Raw genomic sequence first — 20,832 nt, 5'->3', positions numbered from 1 at the left:
GAACGATAGGCTGATCTTCCTAATGAACATAGATGCAAAAATCACGTGCCAGGCATTTAGCTCAGTGGTTTCGCAGCCTGCTGCGCAAGTGCAAGGACCCGAGTTCGATCTCCGGTACCAAACAAAAAACCAAAAAAATAAATAAATAGATGCAAAATTCCTCAATAAAATACTGGCAAACAGAATGCAGAAGATCATCAAGAAGATCTTACATTCTGACCAAATGGGATTCATTCCAGGGATGCAGGGATGGTTCAACATATGCAAATCAATAAATGTAATACACTATATTAAGAGAGTCAAGGACAAAAACCATATGATCATCTCAATAGATGCAGAAAAAGCATTCAAGAAAATCCAACACACATTCATGATAAAAATCCTACAAAAAATTAGAATAGATAGTCTCTATCTCAACCTGATAAAAACCATCTATGAAAAACCAAAAGCCAATATCATACTAAATGGTCCAAAACTGAAATCCTTCATTCTAAAATCAGGAAAAAGACAAAGGATGTCCACTGTCACCACACCTATTCAATATAGTTTTGGAAACATTAGCCACAGGAATTAGACAACAGAAAGAAATAAAAGGAATAAAAACAGGAAATGAAGAAGTCAAATTGTCATTATTTGCAGATGACATGATACTCTATATAGAAGACCCCAAGAACTCCACCAAATGTCTTCTAGACTTAATAACCAAATTCAGTAGAGTAGCTGGACACAAGGCTAACAAACATAAATTGGTAGTCTTTCTGTACATGAGCAACAGACTCACTGAGAGAGAAACTAGAGAAACAATTATTTTCACAATAGGATCCAAAAAAGTGAAATATCTAGGAATCAACCTAATGAAAGAAATCAAAGTTGTCTACCTGAAAGAATAGCACTCTGAAAAGAGAGATTGAAGATGATATCAGAAAATGGAGACACTCTTGGATAAAAAGAAGCAATATAGTGAAAATGGGCATACTTCCAAAACTGCTATATAGATTTAATGCAATCCCAATTGAAATTCCAATAGCATACTTCACAGATCTTGAGAAATAATCCAAAAATTCATTTAGAATCAGAAGAGACCTAGAAGAGCAAAAGCAATTCCAGCCCACAGAGACATGGCAGGGGGTATCACAATCCTCAACTTGAAACTATACTACAAAGCTACTGTGAAAAAATCAGCATGGTAACGGCAAAGGAACAGACCCGAGGATCAGTGGAACAGATTCGAAGATGCTGAAACAACTCCAGACACACTCAGTCATCTTATCTTTGACAAAAGAGCCAAAAACCCTCACTGAAGGAAAGATAGCCCCTTTAATAAATGGTGATGGAAAAATTGGTTTCAAATGGCAAAGATTAAAACTAGACCTATATCTCTCACCATGCAATGAACTAAAATTTAAATGGATCAAACATCTAAATATTAAGACAAAAATACTGAACTAGCTGGAAGAGAGGTTAGGCAGAACTCTTGAAGACATTGGTGTAGGAAAAGATTTCATGAAACAAACCTCAGTTGCACGTGAAATAGCACAAAAGATCAACAACTGGAATCTCATTTTATTAAAAAGTTTCTGCACAGCATGAGAAACCAACGACAGTGTGAAGAGACAACCCACAATGTTGGAAAAAATTTTCACCAGCTGTTCCTCAGACAAAGGTCTACTATCTATAATCTATAAAGAACTTAAAAAAAACAGTCCTGCCAAATTTAAAGGCCCAATCCAAAAATGGGCATCTGAAATGAACAGACATTTCTCAGACAAAGAAGTAGAAATAGCAAATAAGTATATGAAAAAATGTTCAACATCACTGGTCATTCAAGAGATGCAAATGAAAAGAACGCTGAGATTCCACCTCACCCCAGAAAGAATGGCTGCTATCATGAAATCAACCAATAACAAATGCTGGTGGGGCTGTGGGGAAAGAGGAAGCCTGCTCCACTGCTGATGGGAGTGTAGACTGGCACAACCACTGTGGAAATCAATATGCAGATGCCTCAAAAATTATGACTGGAGGTCCCATTTGCCCCAGCTATTCCTGCTGGGTATCTTCCTAAAAGAATTAAAGGAATCATACCATAGCAATATATGCACATGTTATTAAGGCACAGTTTGAAATAGCCAAAGCTTGGAAACAGCCCAATTGCCCATCACCTGGAGACCGGATAAAGATGTGGTATTTTTAATATATAAAATGGAGTACTACTCAGCCATAAGGAATCAGAAACTAGGGACATTTATAGCTAAATGGATGCACCTTGAGGCCATACTCTTAAGTTAAATAAACAGGACACACATGTGTAAATATTGAATAGTTTCTCTGGTGTGAGAAACTGAAAGTGTAAGTAAGGATCAAAATGTATAATAGATAATGCGAAATAGGAAGAAAAGGTCTAAAGGGGAAAGGGAAGTGGGAAGGGTAGGAAAAGGGAAAGAAGAAAAGGAATAAATATGAGAAAAGGAAAAAGTGCTAATGAAATCTTTGTAAATAGGGAGGGGTTGAGGGGTTGAAGGGAGGGCCGAGGGAAGGGGGAAACATAAGAACCAAGATACACCATGTAAAGTTACAAATTCCCTTTGATGAATGTCATATTGCATACCTAAAAAGTACCAATAAAATTAATGAATAATAAAGAAGAACTAATAAATACGGGAAACATAGGACACAAAGTGTACAGGTAAAAGCCCACTGATTCACAAGGTGGACTTAGAAGTTGAGAGCTCATAGTTATGCTTTGGCTGTAGGGAGAGAAGGAAAGAGTCAAATGAAGACAGTCAAAAATGGCTCCAAGGATTTGAATCATGTAAGACCCCAGAAAAGTGTGTATATCAGCAGTGACATAAACAGGATTCAGACATAAGGTCTTAGAGAATGTGACAGTAGAGAAAATAGTCAAAGAGGTATTATTCAGAATTCAAACTGCTGATAGGTCCTATAAAAAAGTAGAGATTTCTCTTACTAATTTCAGCCAGAGGCATTCAGGTGCCCCCAAACAGATTAATTTTGAATCAGGAGATAAATCTGACTCTGTGTGTGGCATTAGCAGGTCACTTCACTTCTCATAATGGGGGTTTCCTGAGACATCAATGTGGGAATTGGGTGAGTTATTGGGTAACTCCCTCTCTTATCCTTCAGTTCTGACTTTCTATGACTCCATGAAACAGTTCAGGCACCTGTTTTTGATTTAAACTCTTACATGAGTTTCCTTATTCTTTAAACCTGACTTTCCAGTAAGCTGCCACATATATTACCAGGCTTGTAGTCATTTTCTTTTATTCTAAAGAGAATATATATTCCATTTTTGAGCTCTAGCTTTTTCATGTTGCAGTCTCATAGCGTCGGACCCATCCTGTGAGAACAGGTATAGATGAGTCATTTCGCAGTGTAAGACCTGATGGTTGTGAGGAAGCTCAGGTTGTCTTCAGAACTGTCAGGCAGAGACAGTGGTTTCTTAGTCTAGGGGGAATGCAAAGTGATGTCCTTTTGGAAGTTGTTTTAACCAGTTTGGAGCAATAAGGAATGCTTCACGACAGCCCTTTATCCCGGACTGCATTGCTTCCACCTGGGGCTTCTTCATCTCTAAGTCTGACCATTCTAGCAGAAGCCTCATGGCAAGACTTGAAGGATCTGTTTTTCACTACTCACTTGCTTCTTTCCTCTCTGTTCAGCTACCGAAGCATCAACTATCAGCGTTGTCAGTCACCCAAATTGGCCCAGGCTTTCAGCCAGGAACCTAAGAAAAATGAGGTCAGGCTTGGAGGGAAAATATAACATCAGGCCTAAAGATACTGTAGCAGAATTTGAGACAGTTGAGAGGAAGTGTGACCCTTTCTTTACACTGCAAAGTGGTACTTCTTGGAGGGCAGACAAAAAGGATACAAGGAACTTGGAGGGGCTCACAGCTCCTAGTGAGGAATGGGCAGAAATCCTTTGCTGGACTTTGGTAAATGGAATCTGCATCCTGATTGTCACTAGGGAAATTTTCCCTTTGTGGAACCTGAAAGTAACTCACTTCTGATAAATTGAAATTTAGCAAGCAAAGCAAACAAAACAAACAAGCAAAAATCTCTTCATCACAAGGAAGTCCTGACTATAAGGTATCTGACATGGCCCCTTTTCCAGCTTCCTTTAACTACCTTGTTTATCAACACATCCTGCTGCAGAAAGATATTAATGCATCCACAGAGAACAGTTTGCACTTTAGCCATTACCCAGACCACCCAGCCACTCATCCTCCGAACCCTCTACTTGCTGCTCTTTGATGCTTCTTTATTGCATTCCAGATTCCCATGTCTGCCCCAGGGCTCCCTTATCCTTTGATGACCCTTTGAGATGTCAGCTCTGGATTAATGTATAGGCCACCTTCTAAGGGCTAATATTCACAATAATTAACAGTGCCTATGGCATGGGCACCCCTCGAACAGGATCCTGGCTATACATATGAGGATAGCCACTCAGAGGTTTCTGGTAAATGTCACACCCTCTTGTCTACTGGACCCTGGCCAGGTGTCTTCTTTAGTTCCTGGGAAGAAAGGTTTTCTCTCATTTGCACTGGACAGCCACTTATCTCCCCTTCCAATCCTCCACCTCCAGGCTCTAGGCCACAAGCACACTTCTCCATGCCACAACAGATCACGTGGGTCCTAGAGCATGAACTGCAGATAACATGACATCATCAAATTGTCCTCCTCCTTACATATGTGACAGGCAGTGCTTCTGCTTCTCTCTTCTGTCGGAAAGTATATCAGTCAACTTCCCATTGCTATGACAGAACACTTGAGAAAAATCCAATTTAAAAAAGGAAAGGTTTACTTCAGCTCATGGCTTCAGAGGTTTCAATCTATAGTCTCTTGCCCCTGTTGCTTTGGGCCTGAGGTGAAAAAACAGATTGTGGCAGAAGGATGAAGCTTAGGAGGTCTTTTTACCTCATGGCAACCTGAATGGAAGGACAGAGAGCAAGGAAAGTTCCAAGATCCTAGTTTCCCCTTAAAGTTTCCCCTTCTCCCCACTAGACCCTACTCCTGAGGGTTCTACCGCCCACTGTAGTGCTAAAGGCTGGGGATGGTGCATTTACTCCTGGGCCTTTGGTGGATATTTCAATGTAACAGGAAACTTTGTATATGCTCTGCCACTTATGTGGTTCAGGCTTTACTGTTGCCAAGTGAACGGACTTGACTTCAGCTCCTGGCAATGACCTCTTCGACTGAAGACTTTGAGGATGGAGTCTGTTCCACTCCCTGTGAACACTGGGGAGGCAGTACCCGAGAACACGTGCTCTTCCCAAGACCGCCTGCATAAAGACCCCAGCTCTCTAGTCTCTCGGTGGTGGGGTGGCAGGATCTGCTCTGAAGCTTGTCTTCTTCACTGCCTCCCAGGGCCCCCCTGGCGGGCTTAAGCTCTCCTTGCCAGCAGTGTAACAAGGTTTGAAAATGCACTTTAGTAGCTGCCTTCCCCACCCTGCCTCTCTTCCTCATTCCCTTAGCAGTGTTTGCTGGGATTCTTTCCAAATAAATTCGTTGTACCCGGATTGGATTGTTGATTTAGGGTCCATTTCTGGAAGATCCCAAATTGAGACAGAAGGAACTCTTTTATTCAGCCTTCAGATATTATGCGCTTACTAGGTACCATATTTATTTGAAGACAAGGGAGTGGATAAATCAAACAAAAATCCCTTCCTTCATAGAGCTAATAACAAATATATTAATTAATTTATATCAAAAATATTAGACTAATATAAGAGTTATAGAGGAAAATAAGTCACGATAAAGGATTTAGGGAGTATGAGATAGAGGTGTTGGTTGCAAATTTTAATAATACTCCGTATAAATGTCACTTAGAAAGGGACATTTGATCAACTACTTGAAGGGGGTGAGAAAGAGCCATTGGATATTGCAGAGAAATCTTTACAGGCAAAGGCAATAGAACAAAGAAGTGAAGGTGTGTTGAAGAGCAGCAAAAAGGCTGGTTCTGTTGTAGTAGTGAGAGGGAGAGAGTGGTAGGAGGTGAGCTATGAGAGGAAACAAGGACCACAGGATGTAGAGTTTATCATCCTCTTGTAAAGATTGAGCAAAGTGGGGAAACAGGTGAGGGTGAGGGAGCAATGAGATGAGCTGATGTATGGTCATTTTCAAGAGGCTGGACAGAGTGCTGTTGAAAATGACCACAGCAGGTCAGCTCCAGCCAGTTGTATTCTGTGTAAGTTCATCAGCTCTGGGCTTTGCTTGCAATACCACGCACCTTGGCAGGGGAGCATACCTGGGTGAAGTGGCACCTTTGCTGATTCTCACAAAGCTGCCATATAGCAGGGGCTGACTAGGGTGACAAGAGCCAAAGAAACAAAGACAGTGAATAAGAATAGTTAGAAGAGTACTGAAATCATTCCTAACTGAGATGATGTAGGCCAAAGTCAGGTGGTAGTGTGAGAGTTGGTAAAAAGTGGTTCCTTCCACACATAGCAAAGTAGAGCCAACAGAATTCTGCCTCAGACTGGAAATGGGTGTATTGGTTCTCTAGTGCTGCTATAATAAATCCTGACAAGCCTAGTCACTCAACACTAAGAAAATTCATTGTCTGACAATTCTGGAAGTCAGAGTTTGAAATCAGTTTCACTAAAGTAAAGATGTCCGCAGGCTGATTTGACAAAGGAAGCTCCCTGCGCTCCTCAGCTTACGGCCTCTTCTCTCATCAAAGCATGACACTCCAACCCCTGCATCTGCCTTTGAATTCCCTCCTGCTCCAAGCCCGACTCCCCCTACGTCCTTTTTTTAAAAAAATTGTTTTATTGGTACATTTTAGGTATACAATACATTTACATTTATCATTGGGTGCTTGTACCTGTACATGATGGATCTGAGTTCTTATTTTTTCCCCCATTACTTGAGCGCCCTTCACCCCCGCCACGTTTCCCTATTTACACAGACTTCATTTCCATTTTTTTCTCATAATTTTTCCTTTCCCTTCGTCCCTATCCCTTTCCCCTTCCACCACCACAACCCCTTTGGACCTTTTGCTATTTCAAATTATCAATTATTCAGTTTAATCATTTTAACCCTTATTTACACTTTCAGTTTCTCATGCTAGAGAAACTATTCAGTATTTACACATGTGTGTCCTATTTATTTCACTTAAGAGGATGGCCTCAATATGCATCCATTTAGCTATAAATGACTCTAATTTCTCATTCTTTATGGCTGAGTAGTACTCCATTTTATTAAAAAAACCCACATCTTCTTTATTCAGTTTCCAGTTGATGGACACTTGGGCTGTTTCCAAGTTTAGCTATTACGAACTGTGCTGCTATAAGCATGGGTGCACATACAGCACTGTGGTATGATTCTTTTAATTCTTTTGGGAAGATACCCAGCAGGGGAATAGCTGGGTCAAGTGGGACCTCTAGTCCCAGTTCTTTGAGGTATCTCCATACTGATTTCCACAGTGGTTGCACCAGTCTGCACTCCCACCAACAATGGATAAGGGTTCCTTTCTCCACACAACCCTGCCAACATTTGTTATTGGTTCATTTCTTGATAGCAGTCATTCTTTCTGGAGTGAGGTGGAATCTCAGTGTTGTTTTCATCTGCATCTTTCAAATGACCAGTGATGTTGAACATTTTTTCATATATTTACTTACTGCTTTAATTCTTTGTCTGAGAAATGTCTGTTCATTACAGATGCCCATTTTTGAATTGGGTCTTTGAATTTTGGGGGTCTGATTCTTTTCAATTCTTTATATATTCTGGATAGTAGACCTTTGTCTGAGGTACAACTGCTAAAAATATTTTCCCACATTGTAGGTTGTCTCTTAGCTCTGCTGGTGGTTTCTCTTGCAGTGCAGAAGCTTTTTAATATGATGAGATTCCAGTTGTTGATTCTTTATGTTAGCTCCCGTGCTACTGAGGATTTGTTCATAAAGACTTTTCCTATGCCAATGTCTTCAAGAGTTCTACCTAACTTATCTTCCAGCAAGTTTAGTGTTTCTGTCTTAATATTTAGATCTTTAATACACTTACATCTTAGTTTAGTGTATGGTGATAGGTATGGGTCTAGTTTTAATCTTTGGAAGGTTGAAATCCAGTTTTTCCAACACCTTTTATTAAATAGGCTATCTTTCCTCCAATGATGGTGGTTGGCTCCTTTTTCAAAGATGAGGTGGCTGAGTATGTCTGGAGTTGTTTCTGCATCTTCTACTCTATTCCACTGATCCTCAGGTCTGTTTCTTTGCCAGTACCATGCTGTTTTTATCACAGTAGCTTTGTAGTATAGTTTCAAGTTGGGGATTGTGATACCCCCTGCCATGTCTCTGTGGCCTAGAATTGCTTTTGCTATTCTAGGTTTCTTTTGATTCTAAATGAATTTTTGGATTGTTTCCTCTAGTTCTGTGAAGCATATTGTTGGAATTTCAATCAGCATTGGATTAAATCTATATAGTAGTTTTGGAAGTATGGTCATTTTCACTATATTGGTTCTTCTTACCCAGGAACAAGGGATATCTTTCCCTTTTCTTGTATCCTCTTCGATCTCCTTTTTTAGAGTGCTGTAGTTTTCAGTGTAGAGGTCTTTTGCTTACTTTGTTAGGTCGATTCCTAGATATTTCATTTTTTTAGATGCTATTGTAAAAGGAATTATTTCCCCAACTTCTCTCTCAGTGAGTCTGTTATTTGTGTATAAGAAGGCTATTGTTTTTTGAGTGTTGACCTTATATCCAGCTACTCTACTGAAAGGGTCAATTAGGTCTAGAAGACTTTTGACTGAGTTTTTTGAGTCTTCTATGTAAAGTATCCTATCATCAGCAAATAATGACAGTTTAACTTTTTCCTTTCTAACTTTATTCCTTTTATTTCTTTCTCTTTTCTAATTGCTGTAGCTAATGTTTCCAGAACTATGTTGAACAGGAGTGGTGATAGTGGGCATCCTTGTCTTGTTCTTGATTTTAGCATGAAAGTTTTCAGTTTTTGACCATTTAGTATGATGTTGGCTGTTGGTTTTTCATAAATAGCCTTAATCAGGTTGAGATAAAGACCTCCTATTCTAATTTTCTGTAGGGTTTTTATCATGAATGGGTGTTGGATTTTGTCAAATGCCTTTTCTCCATCTGTTGAGATGATCATATGGTTTTTGTCTTTAACTCTGTTAATATAGTGTATTACATTTATTGATTTATGGCTGTTGAACCATCCTTGCTTCCCTGGGATAAATCCAACTTGGTCAGGGTGTATGATCTTCTTGATGACCCTCTATATTCTGTTTGCCAGTATCTTGTTGAGGATTTTTGCATCTATGTTCATTAGGGAGATTGGTCTGTAGTTCTCTTTTTGGGTTGGGTCTTTCCCTGGTTTTGGAATCAAAGTAGCACTTGGTTCCAGGAATGAATTTGGAAGTGTTGCTTCTCTTTCAATTTCCTTTATGAGTTTAAAGAGTAACGGTGATACTTCTTTAAATGTCTTGTAGAATCAGCAGTGAAGCCATCAGGATCTGGGCTTTTCTTTGTTGGTAAATTTTTTTATTACATTTTCAATTTCACTCATTGTTATTGGGGTGTTTAGAAATTCTATATCTTTTTCATTTAACTTTGGCAATCCATATGTATCTAGGAATCTGCTCATTTCTTCTGTGTTTTCCATTTTATTAGAATACAGGTTCTCAAAGAAGGTATTGATGATCCTCTGGATTTCTGCTGGGTCTGTTGTGACTTCATCTTTTTCATTCTCAATTGCATGGATTTGAGCCTTTTCTTTCCTTTTTTGGATAAGGTTGGCTAAAGGTTTTTCTATTTTATTTATTCTTTCAAAAAATGAACTCTTTGATTCATTAATTTTTTGTATCATTCTCTTAGTTTCCATTGCATTGATTTCTGCTCTGATCTTTATAATGTACTCTCTTGTGCAGCTTTGGGTTTGCTATTCTCTTCTTTTTCTCAGAGTTTGAGGTTCTGCATTAGGTTATTTATCTGAGTTCTCTCTGTTTTCCTAATATGAGTATTCACTGCTGTGAATTTCCCTCATAGAACTGCTTTCACTGTGTCCCATAGATTCCCATATGTTGTACTGGCATTATCATTTACTTGTAGAAACCGTCTAATTTCTTCTTTAATTTCCTCTGTGACCCACTGGTTGTCCAGGAGGGCGTTGTTCAATTTCCAGGTGTTTGTGGGAGTTTTGTAGTTTCTCATATTATTGATCTCCAATTTTATTGCACTATGGTCTGATAATATACAGGGGGTAAGTTCAATTCTTTTACATTGACTTAGACATGTCCTGTGAGCTAGCATGTGGTGTATTTTGGAGAATGATCCATGTGCAGCTGAAAAGAATGTGTATTCTGATTTTGTGGGGTGGAACACTCTGTAAACATCTATTAAGTTCATTTGTTCCATAGCTTGGTTCAGTTCTAGAATTTCATTGTTAGTCTTTTGTCTAGATGATCTGTCTATTTGTGATAGAGGGGTGTTGAGGTCCCCCACTACATTTGTATTAGTGCTTATTTGGTTTTTCATGTTGATTAATATTTGTTTTGTATAGTTGGGGGCATTCATATTTGGTACATATATATTTATGACTGTCATCTCTTCCTCTTGGATTGTTCCCTTCACAAGGATGTAGTGACCATCTTTGTCTCTCTTAATTAGTTTTCATTTGAAATTTACTTTGTCTGCAAATAAGATTGCTATGCCTGCTTTTTTCTGGGTTCCTGTCACATGGAGAACTATTTTCCATTCTTTTACTTTCAGTCTATGAATTTCTTTTTGAGTTAGGTGTGTTTCTTGTTATACAGCATATTGCTGGATTTTGCTTCTTAATCCATTCTGTCAGTCTATTTCTTCTGATTGGTGAATTGAGGCCATTAACATTGATAGTTATAATTGAGAGATATTGACTCATCCTTGTCATGATGTTTTACTGTTGTTGGCTCTTTTATTTCTTATTTTACCTCCCTTTCCCTTTAGTTTCTTACCTTGCCTGGTGGCTTCCCTCTGTTGGACCTCATGGAGTTGTGACCTTCATTGTCTTTTTCTAGGATATTGCTTAGAATTGTTTGGAGTGCTGGTTTGGTGTTCATGAAATTTCTCAGGTATTCTTTGTCCTGGAAGTATCTAATTTCCTCATCTATATTGAAAGATAATTTTGCAGGATACAACAGTCTAGCTTGGAAGTTATTTCCTTTTAGGGCTTGAACTACTTCACTCCAGGCTCTCCTTGATTTGAGGGTTTGTGTTGAGAAGTCTGCTGTGATTCTGATGGGCTTTCCTTTGTAGGTGATTTGTTTCTTTTCTCTAATTGCCTGTAGGATTTTGTTCTTCTGTTGGGTTTCTGGGATCTTGACGATTATATGTCTAGGTGTGGATGTTTTTTTATCAAGCCTAGTTGGAGTTGTGTATGCCTCACTCATCTGTATGTCCAATTCTCCACCTCTGTCTGGGAAGTTCTCTATTACTTCTGTGAGTAGGTTTTTCTTTTTATGTCAATTGTACTCTCTCCTGTTTTTTCATGGACTCCTATCAGTCTTATGTTATTCTTCTTTGCATCATCTAGCAGCTGCTGGATTGATTTCTCATGGTCCCTTACTATCTTTAAGAAATTTCTGTTTTCATGGTCCTTAACTGAAATCCTGTCCTCTATATCTGATATTCTGTCTTCAGTTTCTCTTAATCTGTTCTGCCTGTTTTCAATGGAGTTTTTAATCTTCTGAATATCTGTTTAAATCTGTTTCATGGATTCCATTTCTTTCTTATGTTGTGTGATCATGGTTTCCATTTCTTTCTTATGCTGGGGATTCATGGCTTCCAGCATGCTTCTGATCTCATCTATTTTCTTATCTGTTTCTGTTCCAGAGCCTCTAATCATGTCTTTCACTCTGCTCACCATCTCTGTAGTTATCTGGGAGATTATTTCTGCTTTGAATTTTTCTAGAACCTCATGCATCTGTTTTGTTACTTCCTGTGCTATCAGTTCAGGGTGTCCAGGTGGTTGATTATCAGACTTTTCTACCTCATTTCCCCCAGAATTTACATTTTGTGGGGTGGAAGCCTGAGTTTGTGCCTTGCTTAAATGTCTTCTCATTTTTGTTTTCGGCACTGTCCTTGGTTTAATTCCTGGGTTGATATTTCAAAATTGCTTAATATATGGATCTTTGTTGCTTGTGTTTAAAACCCTTGTGGAATGATTGCTTTTCAGAGGTGTCTTCTTGATATAGCTGATCTTTAGGTTTTGAGACTCTAATGACTCTGAGGCTATTTCATTTTCATTATACCAGGAAGGACAACTGATTAAATCAATCACAATATCTTAGCCCAAATGATACAATCAGCAATACCTAGCATCAAGTGCAGCTTAGAAAATGACAATTTGTGGTAGTTATTAATCTATCACATTTAACTGTGTGAATTAAATAAAAACCGAGGACCAACCCAACATATGTTTATAGTGAATAAACTCTTCAATATAGCAGCTTCACCCCTTGGGATGGGGAGTTAGAAGGAGTTGGAGAGGGAGGGACAGGTAGAAAAATCAGGAAAGATTAGCAGTGAGGCCAGAAGATACACGAAGATCACAGAAACTCTAAGAAATTGTTAAAAACAAGAGGATAAGGCAGAATGAAAGAACAAAGACATGAACAGAACCACCTAATAGCAATAGGGAGGCTAGATACTGTATTTACTTTCCTTTAAAATTAATGATAATAAAGAGAAGAAAAGAAAAATAAATGGGAAATCCAAATTCACTCCAGAAAGGAACAAATAGGGAGATGAAGAGCAATGTGGGACAGTGAGAGATCAAGAGAAAGAAAGAAAGAAAGAAAGAAAGAAGATAAAAGAAAGAAAAAAAAGAAAAGTAAAAATTTGAAAAGAGTAGAAAAAAGTAAAACTTAAGAATTAAAAATAAGAGAAATTTTTTTTTTCTTTTTCACAAAAAACAAAAAATAAAAATGAGGGGCCTCCTTCAGGCTATGTCTCTGCTGTCACAGTAAGCAACCTAGGCAGCCGTGTGCATATACAAGTGAATGAGTCTCAGCAAGCCAGTAGCAGACCTGTGAGATTCAGGCAGATTTCTGGCTGCTAGTTCCAAGTTGAGCTCCCTGTCCTCTTGCAGGGTTGAACTCTGCAAATTTCTACTGCAGGTTCCAGGTGCCCTTCCCCTGAAGATAGTACAGGTTCCGATGGGAGGTGATGATCCCAGGTGATGATCCCTCCAACTTACCAAGTACGGTGGTCTGGTGTGCCTTTATTTTAGAGATTCTCTTTACTTTTCTGCTGAGCTTCAGTTTTCACTGAGGAGCCTGAGAGGTCCTCTTTCTGTTGCTAACTTCTGCTCTATCTTTCTGCTCTATCTTGAGGTGCTCAGGACAAGGGCCTTTATAATCCCCTGTGCCTCTGTAACGTGGAACGGGGAGCAGAAGAGCCAGGAGGGCAGAGGCGGGGGGTGGGGTGGGGGTGGGGGACTGGGCCCTGCAGGCGCCCAGGCGGATAAGCGGAGCGCAGGACAGAGCAGAGACTCCAAGCCACACCTGGGTCCTCACCGTGCCGTGGGGGGAGCCCGGAATGGAGTTGGGCGGAGGCTTCACGCTGCCTGGATCCTCAGCTTGCGCTGCTTGGTCCTGCCTAGCGGAGCGGAGGACGGACACTGTATGTTCTTCTTACAAACGTCATTGTGACTATACCTGTCTCACACAGATGATACAGAATGATTTCCCCATCTCAAGATCTTTAATTTAGTCATAACTGCAAAGTTCCTTTTGCCATAAAAAGTTCTGGGAATTAGAGGTTCACATGTTTTGTTTTTTGAGGGGGTAATTCTTATCTTACTCTGTGGAGCAGGAGAAGAGAGCTTAATTTTATGTTTTTTGGCTTGGATAATTGAAATGATGAAATTTCCATTGCAAGAGAAGTCAGTTTGCAAAGGGGGCTGAGGGCAGGGAAGAATAGGTGTTCACTAGAGATACATTAATTTTGAGATGCATTGATTAAACATTTGTGATGATCTTTCAATGTATCAACTGGCTAGACCCCCAGTTATTCAATTGTAGGGGAGAAATATTTTTCCCTCCCTATCACAAGGTTCACAGGTGATACCCCTATGACAAAAGACATATTAACAAGAAAGAAACATACTTTTTTGAGGCAAGTTCTTGCTATGTTGACTATAGTATGTTGTCCAGGATAACCTTAATCTTGAGATTCTCCTGCCTCAGCCTCTTGGGAACTATAAGTGCATAGCACCATACCCACCGTAGTAAACAAAAAAGAAGGATCTCATTATATGAATCTGGAGCAAATATAGCAAGATCTGTTTACTTGGATTATTCTTGGCCTGTCTGTATGGAATCCGTCCTTCCAGGTATAGGGCAAGACATCTGTCACTTGAAGGTTTTCAGGATGGAAGGGAGGGATAAAGTTAGAGAGGTTTTATGCTGCTTTAGGGAGAAAATGGTGAGAGGGGAGTAGGTCTCCATGACCCGTTTCTGGGGAGTGGAGGAGGAGGACAGAGATACCTTCCTTCTTCTATTGTCTTCTCATCTTCCTTCCTCTTAAAACAGTGTTCCAAGGTGTCATATATGGGGATGAGGTTTTCTGCACTGTGTCATAATCCAACAGTAATCTACGTGTCCTTATGAAGGTATTTTGTTGGCATGATTAGAGTCTCCAGTGAATTAGCTTTAATACAAGATTATCCTGGAAAATATGGGTGGGCCTCGTCTAATAAGTTCAAAGGCCTTAAGGGTAGAACTAAAGCCTCCCTGCTCCTCAGCCCTGCAGAGTTCCAAGCTGTTCTTCCTGATGGCCTGCCCTATGGATTTGGGGCTGAGCTCTTCAGCCCCTAGAGTTGCATAAGCCAAGTTTTTGCAATGCATCTCAGTATTCACTTGCTGATTCTGTTTCCCTGGTTTGTCCACATTTTTGTTTAGATCAAGTATGTCTCCCAAAGGCCTTAGGGACTTTAGGAGGGGGGCTTGGAAAGTGATTGAATCACAGGGGCACTACAGCTGATTTTCTGTTAGGAGGTGAGGATCTGGTTGGAAAAAGAGGGAAGTCACTGGGGCTGTGACCTGGAAGGGTATATGCCCCTTCCTGGGTCCTTCCTTTTCTCTCTGCTTCCTGACCACCATGACATGAGCACCTCTCCTCAACTGGATCCTTCCACTGTGTCATTCTGCCTTAGAGCCAACCAACCATGGACTGAAACTAGGAGTCAAAATAAGCCTCTCCTTCTTTAAGTTGAGGGTGTTGGATATTATGCCTCAGCAATGAGGCAGTGATAAGACAGACTGACTGCTCTAATATTTAAGAGGAGATATTAAGGATGAAGTAGTACAGGTGAGTCTGGAGTTCAACAGGAAGCTTAGGCTGCAGATAAAAATTATTGCAATAGAGTAATGCATTTTTATACAATAAGTGAGGATTAACATTCACCAGGAAGTTTGTGCAACAATTTTATTCAGGAAAGTGAAAAAACTTCAGGGCAAAATATCTTGTTCACTTTAGCTGCAAGAGTGAAAATGGCTGTATAGCTTCTGTTTTTTTCCAGCAAGATGCGGAATGGTAGAAGCAAAGAGAAGAGGTTTAGAAGGCATGCAGGGGGAGGATTCTTGTTATCCATCTGAGATGGACTTTACATGCAAAAGGAGACCCAGTGGGGAGAGTAGGAAAAGTTTTCTACTTATCTCAACTTAGAGAATGTACATAGGATGCTACTGAAAAGAGTAGATAATATTTTGGTAATCACCAAAGCCATATCCCTTTTCATATGGCATAGTTAAAATAGCAGCTTGTACTTCTATTGCTCATTAGGAGTCAGGACTAGGCAAGGGAAAATGGGGACTTGAGCTGTGGAGTGATGGGAGAGATGATGGAATCTGCCGAAGTAGAAAAATAAATGAACATGGAGAGTGAAGGAGAGGGGGGGAACTGAGCCCTGTTCACTGCAGTGCCCTGGAACCAACAGAAGGAACACAAAGTCATGTAGGGTTCTGCCAGGAAGAGGTCCGGGATCCAGGCTAATGGAGAGCTTTCAGATATAAAAATAGTTCTTTGGAATCAAGGGTTGGGCTAGAGGGGCATTGCATGAAGGGACTTAGAGGGGGAAAGCAGATGGAAGGGCTAAGATTTTAAATCAAAAGAGCGCAACCCGGGCGAGGCAGTAAGTGGATGTTGACCCTATACTGGTAGTGAGCAGGCAGTAGCAGCACAGCTGCCCTCTCTACCTGGCCGGCTCTCCGCTCTCCAAGGTCTCAACTTGGAGCTCTCTGCTAGGTGAGGGCAGACTGGGTCTCTCCGACTCACTGAGGTAAGAAGCAGGAAACCAAGAGAGGGGTATGAATTTAGTTTTATACGCATGCAGTTTCAGGACGTCCTACCACACTGGGTAGGAGACAGAAATGTGCAACTGGAAAACTTAGGAGAATTGAGGGGTCTTATCAGCGTGCAAATTTCCATGGAAAACAGATAAAGGTCTCAAGATAATTGCATTTAATACATACAGTTTTGTAGCAGCAATTAGGAAGTAAAATATGTAATTAGTGTCATCTAATTGAAAAGAAAAAAGACTTGGAAAATTTCTCGATAATTAGTTAGGCTCTGTCACAAATGAGCTGTGTGAACTTGTTCTAGGCAGATATATTTTGGGGGACTGAGCTTCCTCATATACACTCTCCTCCACGGAAGGTTGTAATTAAGACCAAATGAAAAATATGTAGAAGTTAGAAAATGGATTGCAACAGTAAAGGGTGGTTATTGTTACTATTTCTCTAGTTTTCCCTATTATATCGGAGCCAAACCTTAAAACCAAACAAAAAACAAGGAAAATGATGTTGGATTGAATTTTCAAATTGGCTACCTACCGAATAAATGTATTGAATAATTACTTGAAGACCTTATTTGGTGAGCACTGTTTAGAAAATGAAATCGCATGTTTGACACAGGGAAACAACTCCATGTATTCATCCTTTCTTTTTTTTTTTTTTTTTCGTTTTAACATTTCCCCCTAGTTGGTGGGTGGGCTAACTAAACAGAGGCCTTTTACATGGTACTTTGCTATTTTCTAAACAGAGCTGCTATGCTTGCTCTCTGGTTTATATATGTATTGTTGTTTTTCAAAGCAAAGCACCCTTACAAATACCGCATTTCAGAGATGAAGCATTGCAGGAAATAATTATATAAATTATTTTACATTTGTATCACATTTTCTATTATTTCTCATTTTGTATTTCCGTATGTTTTCTTAAATAACTATACTCAGGCTCTAAAATTTTAGTATGTCCTTAGCAGATTTATTTATTGTTTAGACTGTAAAAGTTTGTGAAAATGGAAGAATTTGCTTTGGATTGTTAAAGTATATATTGTGTGCATGAAACCCATTTTTAAGATCTTATTCTTTAAGGGAGTTTCAATAGATATTGAAAGCAGAAAAGTAAAACTATGAAATTAAAGAAATGAATAAGACAATTCTCTTATTCAGATAATAATAAAGATTCATTTGCTTCCTGGGATGTGCATTTCTTGTGCTTAGTGTGATATTACTTCTTTATTGCACTTATATATCTTATGTAGAGGAAGAAAGAGTTGATAACACCCTGAGATCATAATAACTATGTAATTCTTCATTGGGTGACAAAGCCAATTGGAAGAATTAAGTGTCACATAGGAAGGAAAAAATTCATATTTAAAAAGGCCATTTAATTTTTACAAAAATTAAAGTATATATGTACAAGTGTAGCTTTGGCCCTATTATAACATTGTCTCAGCATGATTTTCCCTAAGGTTCTGATATGGTTCATTTAGTTTTGCCAAGATGCAAAGGTGTCTCATAGGACAGTTAAAATACTGGGATCTTAGTACTGAAAGGATGTGGTTCAGAAAGCACCTGCATCTCAGAAGTTGTTCTTCAAATGGAAAACTCTTTGGAAAGAAATGTGGCCCAACTCTGAGAAAATGTTTTTAATAAGCAGTTAAGGTTTAGATTATACACTAATTGGAAAGGGTTTCATTTTTACAGTATAAATCATGTACCTTTCTCTCAGCAATATGAATTATTAAAGCAACTTTATTCCACAACACTCTGATGTGCTGGAGTTTGAGTACAGTTTCACAAATGAAACACATGATGTAGAAAGAGAAGAGCTGGCTGGATAGAAACGCCAACATGGATGATATACTTACAACACGGTAATGCTGAGAAGAGAAACAGGAATCTGAATGAGAGGATCAGGCCGCACCAAGAGAAATGTATCATCTCGAAGTCAGTAGATGACTATAATTCTACCATGCTCATAGTGTCCTTCAAGGGCTGTGTCCAAATCTCAATGCCATGTTTCAAGGGCAGTTCAGGGACAATAAAGCCTGAAGTACATTGAGAAGAAAACAGTACAAATCATTTGAAAAATTCTGTACTTGAGGTAGGTCGATTTCATTGTAGGTGTAGTTTTGCTGTTCAGAACCTGTGTGATCTTGAAATCCTTTAATCTGTTTGGGTCTCAGCTTTACACAGGACACCTATAAAGCAGAGTGGACTTGATGAATAATTTATACAGACTTTTTTTGAGTCTTAAGATTCTAGCCTTTTTGGCAGCATATTTTAAGGTAATAATTAAGATCTATCTTTTCAAAGCTCATGTTGTCCCCACCTCATTAGACCTATTAATTTTCATTATTTAGGACAAGGGCAGAGACAGTAAATAATGAAGTTGTTTGAAATTTTATTGGTATTTTAAAACTCATGCTAGCCATGATAGCCACAAAACCCAAGGCATTTGATTGAAAATGTGAATTATTGGGTAGAGGATCCCAATAGAATGTGAGAATCAAATCTTAAACTTTGTCTATAAATAATGTGGTATCATGTAAGAGCTAGTTTCTTTCTTTCTTTCCTTCTTTCTTTCTTTCTTTCTTTCTTTTTTTAACCAAAAAGAGATGAAGTTAACTTTTTGAGGGGAGTATTACTGGATCTTAGCTGGTGATGAATCCCTGGCAAGTACTTCATTATCCATCTTCCCAGGCAGAGACAATAAAAACTTCAAATTATTGTGGGATTATCTCAGGCCACAGCAAACAACTGGCTTTCCAAGGAGGTTGTAAGGTTCATAGAGAAACCAACACTCACTTGGCATCTGGTCCACAGTGAGAAAGTGCTGGAGTGAGCTGTCTGAGAAAAATCTCTCCAGGTCAGCCTCACAGAATTCCTAACTCCCCAGCACCACAGAAAGCAGGAGCTGTATCTTCAAGGGGAACACAGAAATGGGCAAGAGAGGTCTAAAAGAGCAGAGATCTTTTACAGACAGGAAGAACAGGATAAAGATGGACTCTTTTTTGGAAAATAGAGATTAAAGGGAAATCTGTATTTGGATTCAGATGCTATGAGCTGGATGTTGATGATGAAAGATAAGCACGAACTAGGAACATGGAACCCAGTGGTAATGGACCCATTGTCTCCTACTCCAGGATAATAATACTCGTTAGTATAGTGCCAAAAATTTATTACTCAAGCACTCTGGACTGAATTTTGACTCCCTAAAGTCCATATGTTGAAGCTGCATCCCCCAATCTGATAGCATTTGGAGATGAGGCCTTCGGGAGGTAGAGTTAGAGGAGGTTATGAAGATGTATGTGATTAGTGTTTTCATGGGAGCAATTAGAGAGCTTGTCTCTCTGCTATCTCAAGACACATGATCCCACTGCCATATCATAAGTGGTAGCTATAATGCAGGAAAAGAAATTTCACCAGAACTAGACCATGCTGGCATCCCAACCTTGAATTTCCAGCTTCCAGAATGTGAGAAAGTGAAATTTTATTGTTTTCGTCACATCGTCTATGGCAGTGTTTTGTTATGACAATCTGAACAGAGTCAGATACCAAGCCCAGGAACTTTTGAGAATAAAGGAAACTTTACAATTAATTCAATTTGTGGTTTGGAAATATCTATTCATTGGATAGCTATTTTGTTTATTAAGCCCTATTCCATAGTGCTTGGAAATAGCTATCTTATTTCTATTGATTGATTTGCAAAATAGTTTCTTGCAAAAATTAGTTTCCAAAATAAGATTATTTCTTTTTTAAAAAAATTTAAATATAGTGTTTTTTTTTTGTTAAATTCTTTTATCAGTACATTTTAGGTATACAACACAATTACATTTCTCATTGGGAATTGTACCTTTACATAATGCATCTTGGTTCTTATTTTTTCCCCACTCCTAGCCCTCCCTTCACGCCCTCCACCCTTCCCTATTTACAAAGACTTTATTTCCATTTTTTCCATTTCTCAGCATTTTTCCTTTCCTTTCTTTCCTTTCCTCTGCCCCTCCCACTACCCCTACCCTTTTGGACCTTTTCTTCCTATTTTGCATTATCAGTTATTCATTCTAATCATTGGTACATTTTAAGTATACAATATAATGACATTCATCATTGGAAATTTGCACCTTTATATAATCTCTCTTGGTTCTTATTTTTCACCGTTGCCCAGCCTTCCCTTCAACCCCTCCATTCCTCCCTATTTACAAAGATTTTGTTCTTATTTTTCCATTTTCTCATATTAATCCCATTCTCTTCTATCCTTTCCCCTAGCCCTCCCACTTCCTTCCCCTTTGCCCCTTTTCTTCCTATTTCATTTTACCTATTATACATTTAGTCCTTATTTACACTTTCAGTTCTCACACCAGAGAAACTATTCAGTATTTACACACGTGTCCTATTGATTTCACTTAAGAGTATTGCCTCAATGTGCATCCACTTAGCTCTAAATGTCTCTAATTTCTCATTTTTTATGGCTGAGTAGTACTCCATTTTATAAAAAAAACCACATTTTCTTTATCCAGTCTCCAGTTGATGGGCATTTGGGCTG

General features: G+C 39.1%; 1 pseudogene; it reads left to right on the top strand.

Moving 5' to 3' along the window:
• Nucleotides 1-3,525: 3,525 nt before the first annotated feature.
• LOC101704808 (leucine-rich repeat-containing protein 49-like) overlaps nucleotides 3,526-20,832 on the top strand; it is a 31,646-nt pseudogene continuing 14,339 nt past the window's right edge.

Source organism: Heterocephalus glaber, unplaced genomic scaffold (assembly GCF_053883595.1).
Source record: "Heterocephalus glaber isolate CG9 unplaced genomic scaffold, H.glaber_assembly_v1.0 deba00001587, whole genome shotgun sequence".
In the NCBI taxonomy this organism is placed as follows: domain Eukaryota; kingdom Metazoa; phylum Chordata; class Mammalia; order Rodentia; family Bathyergidae; genus Heterocephalus; species Heterocephalus glaber.
The sequence above is the reverse complement of the archived record's forward strand: the minus strand, read 5'-3'. Positions and strand labels throughout refer to the sequence as shown.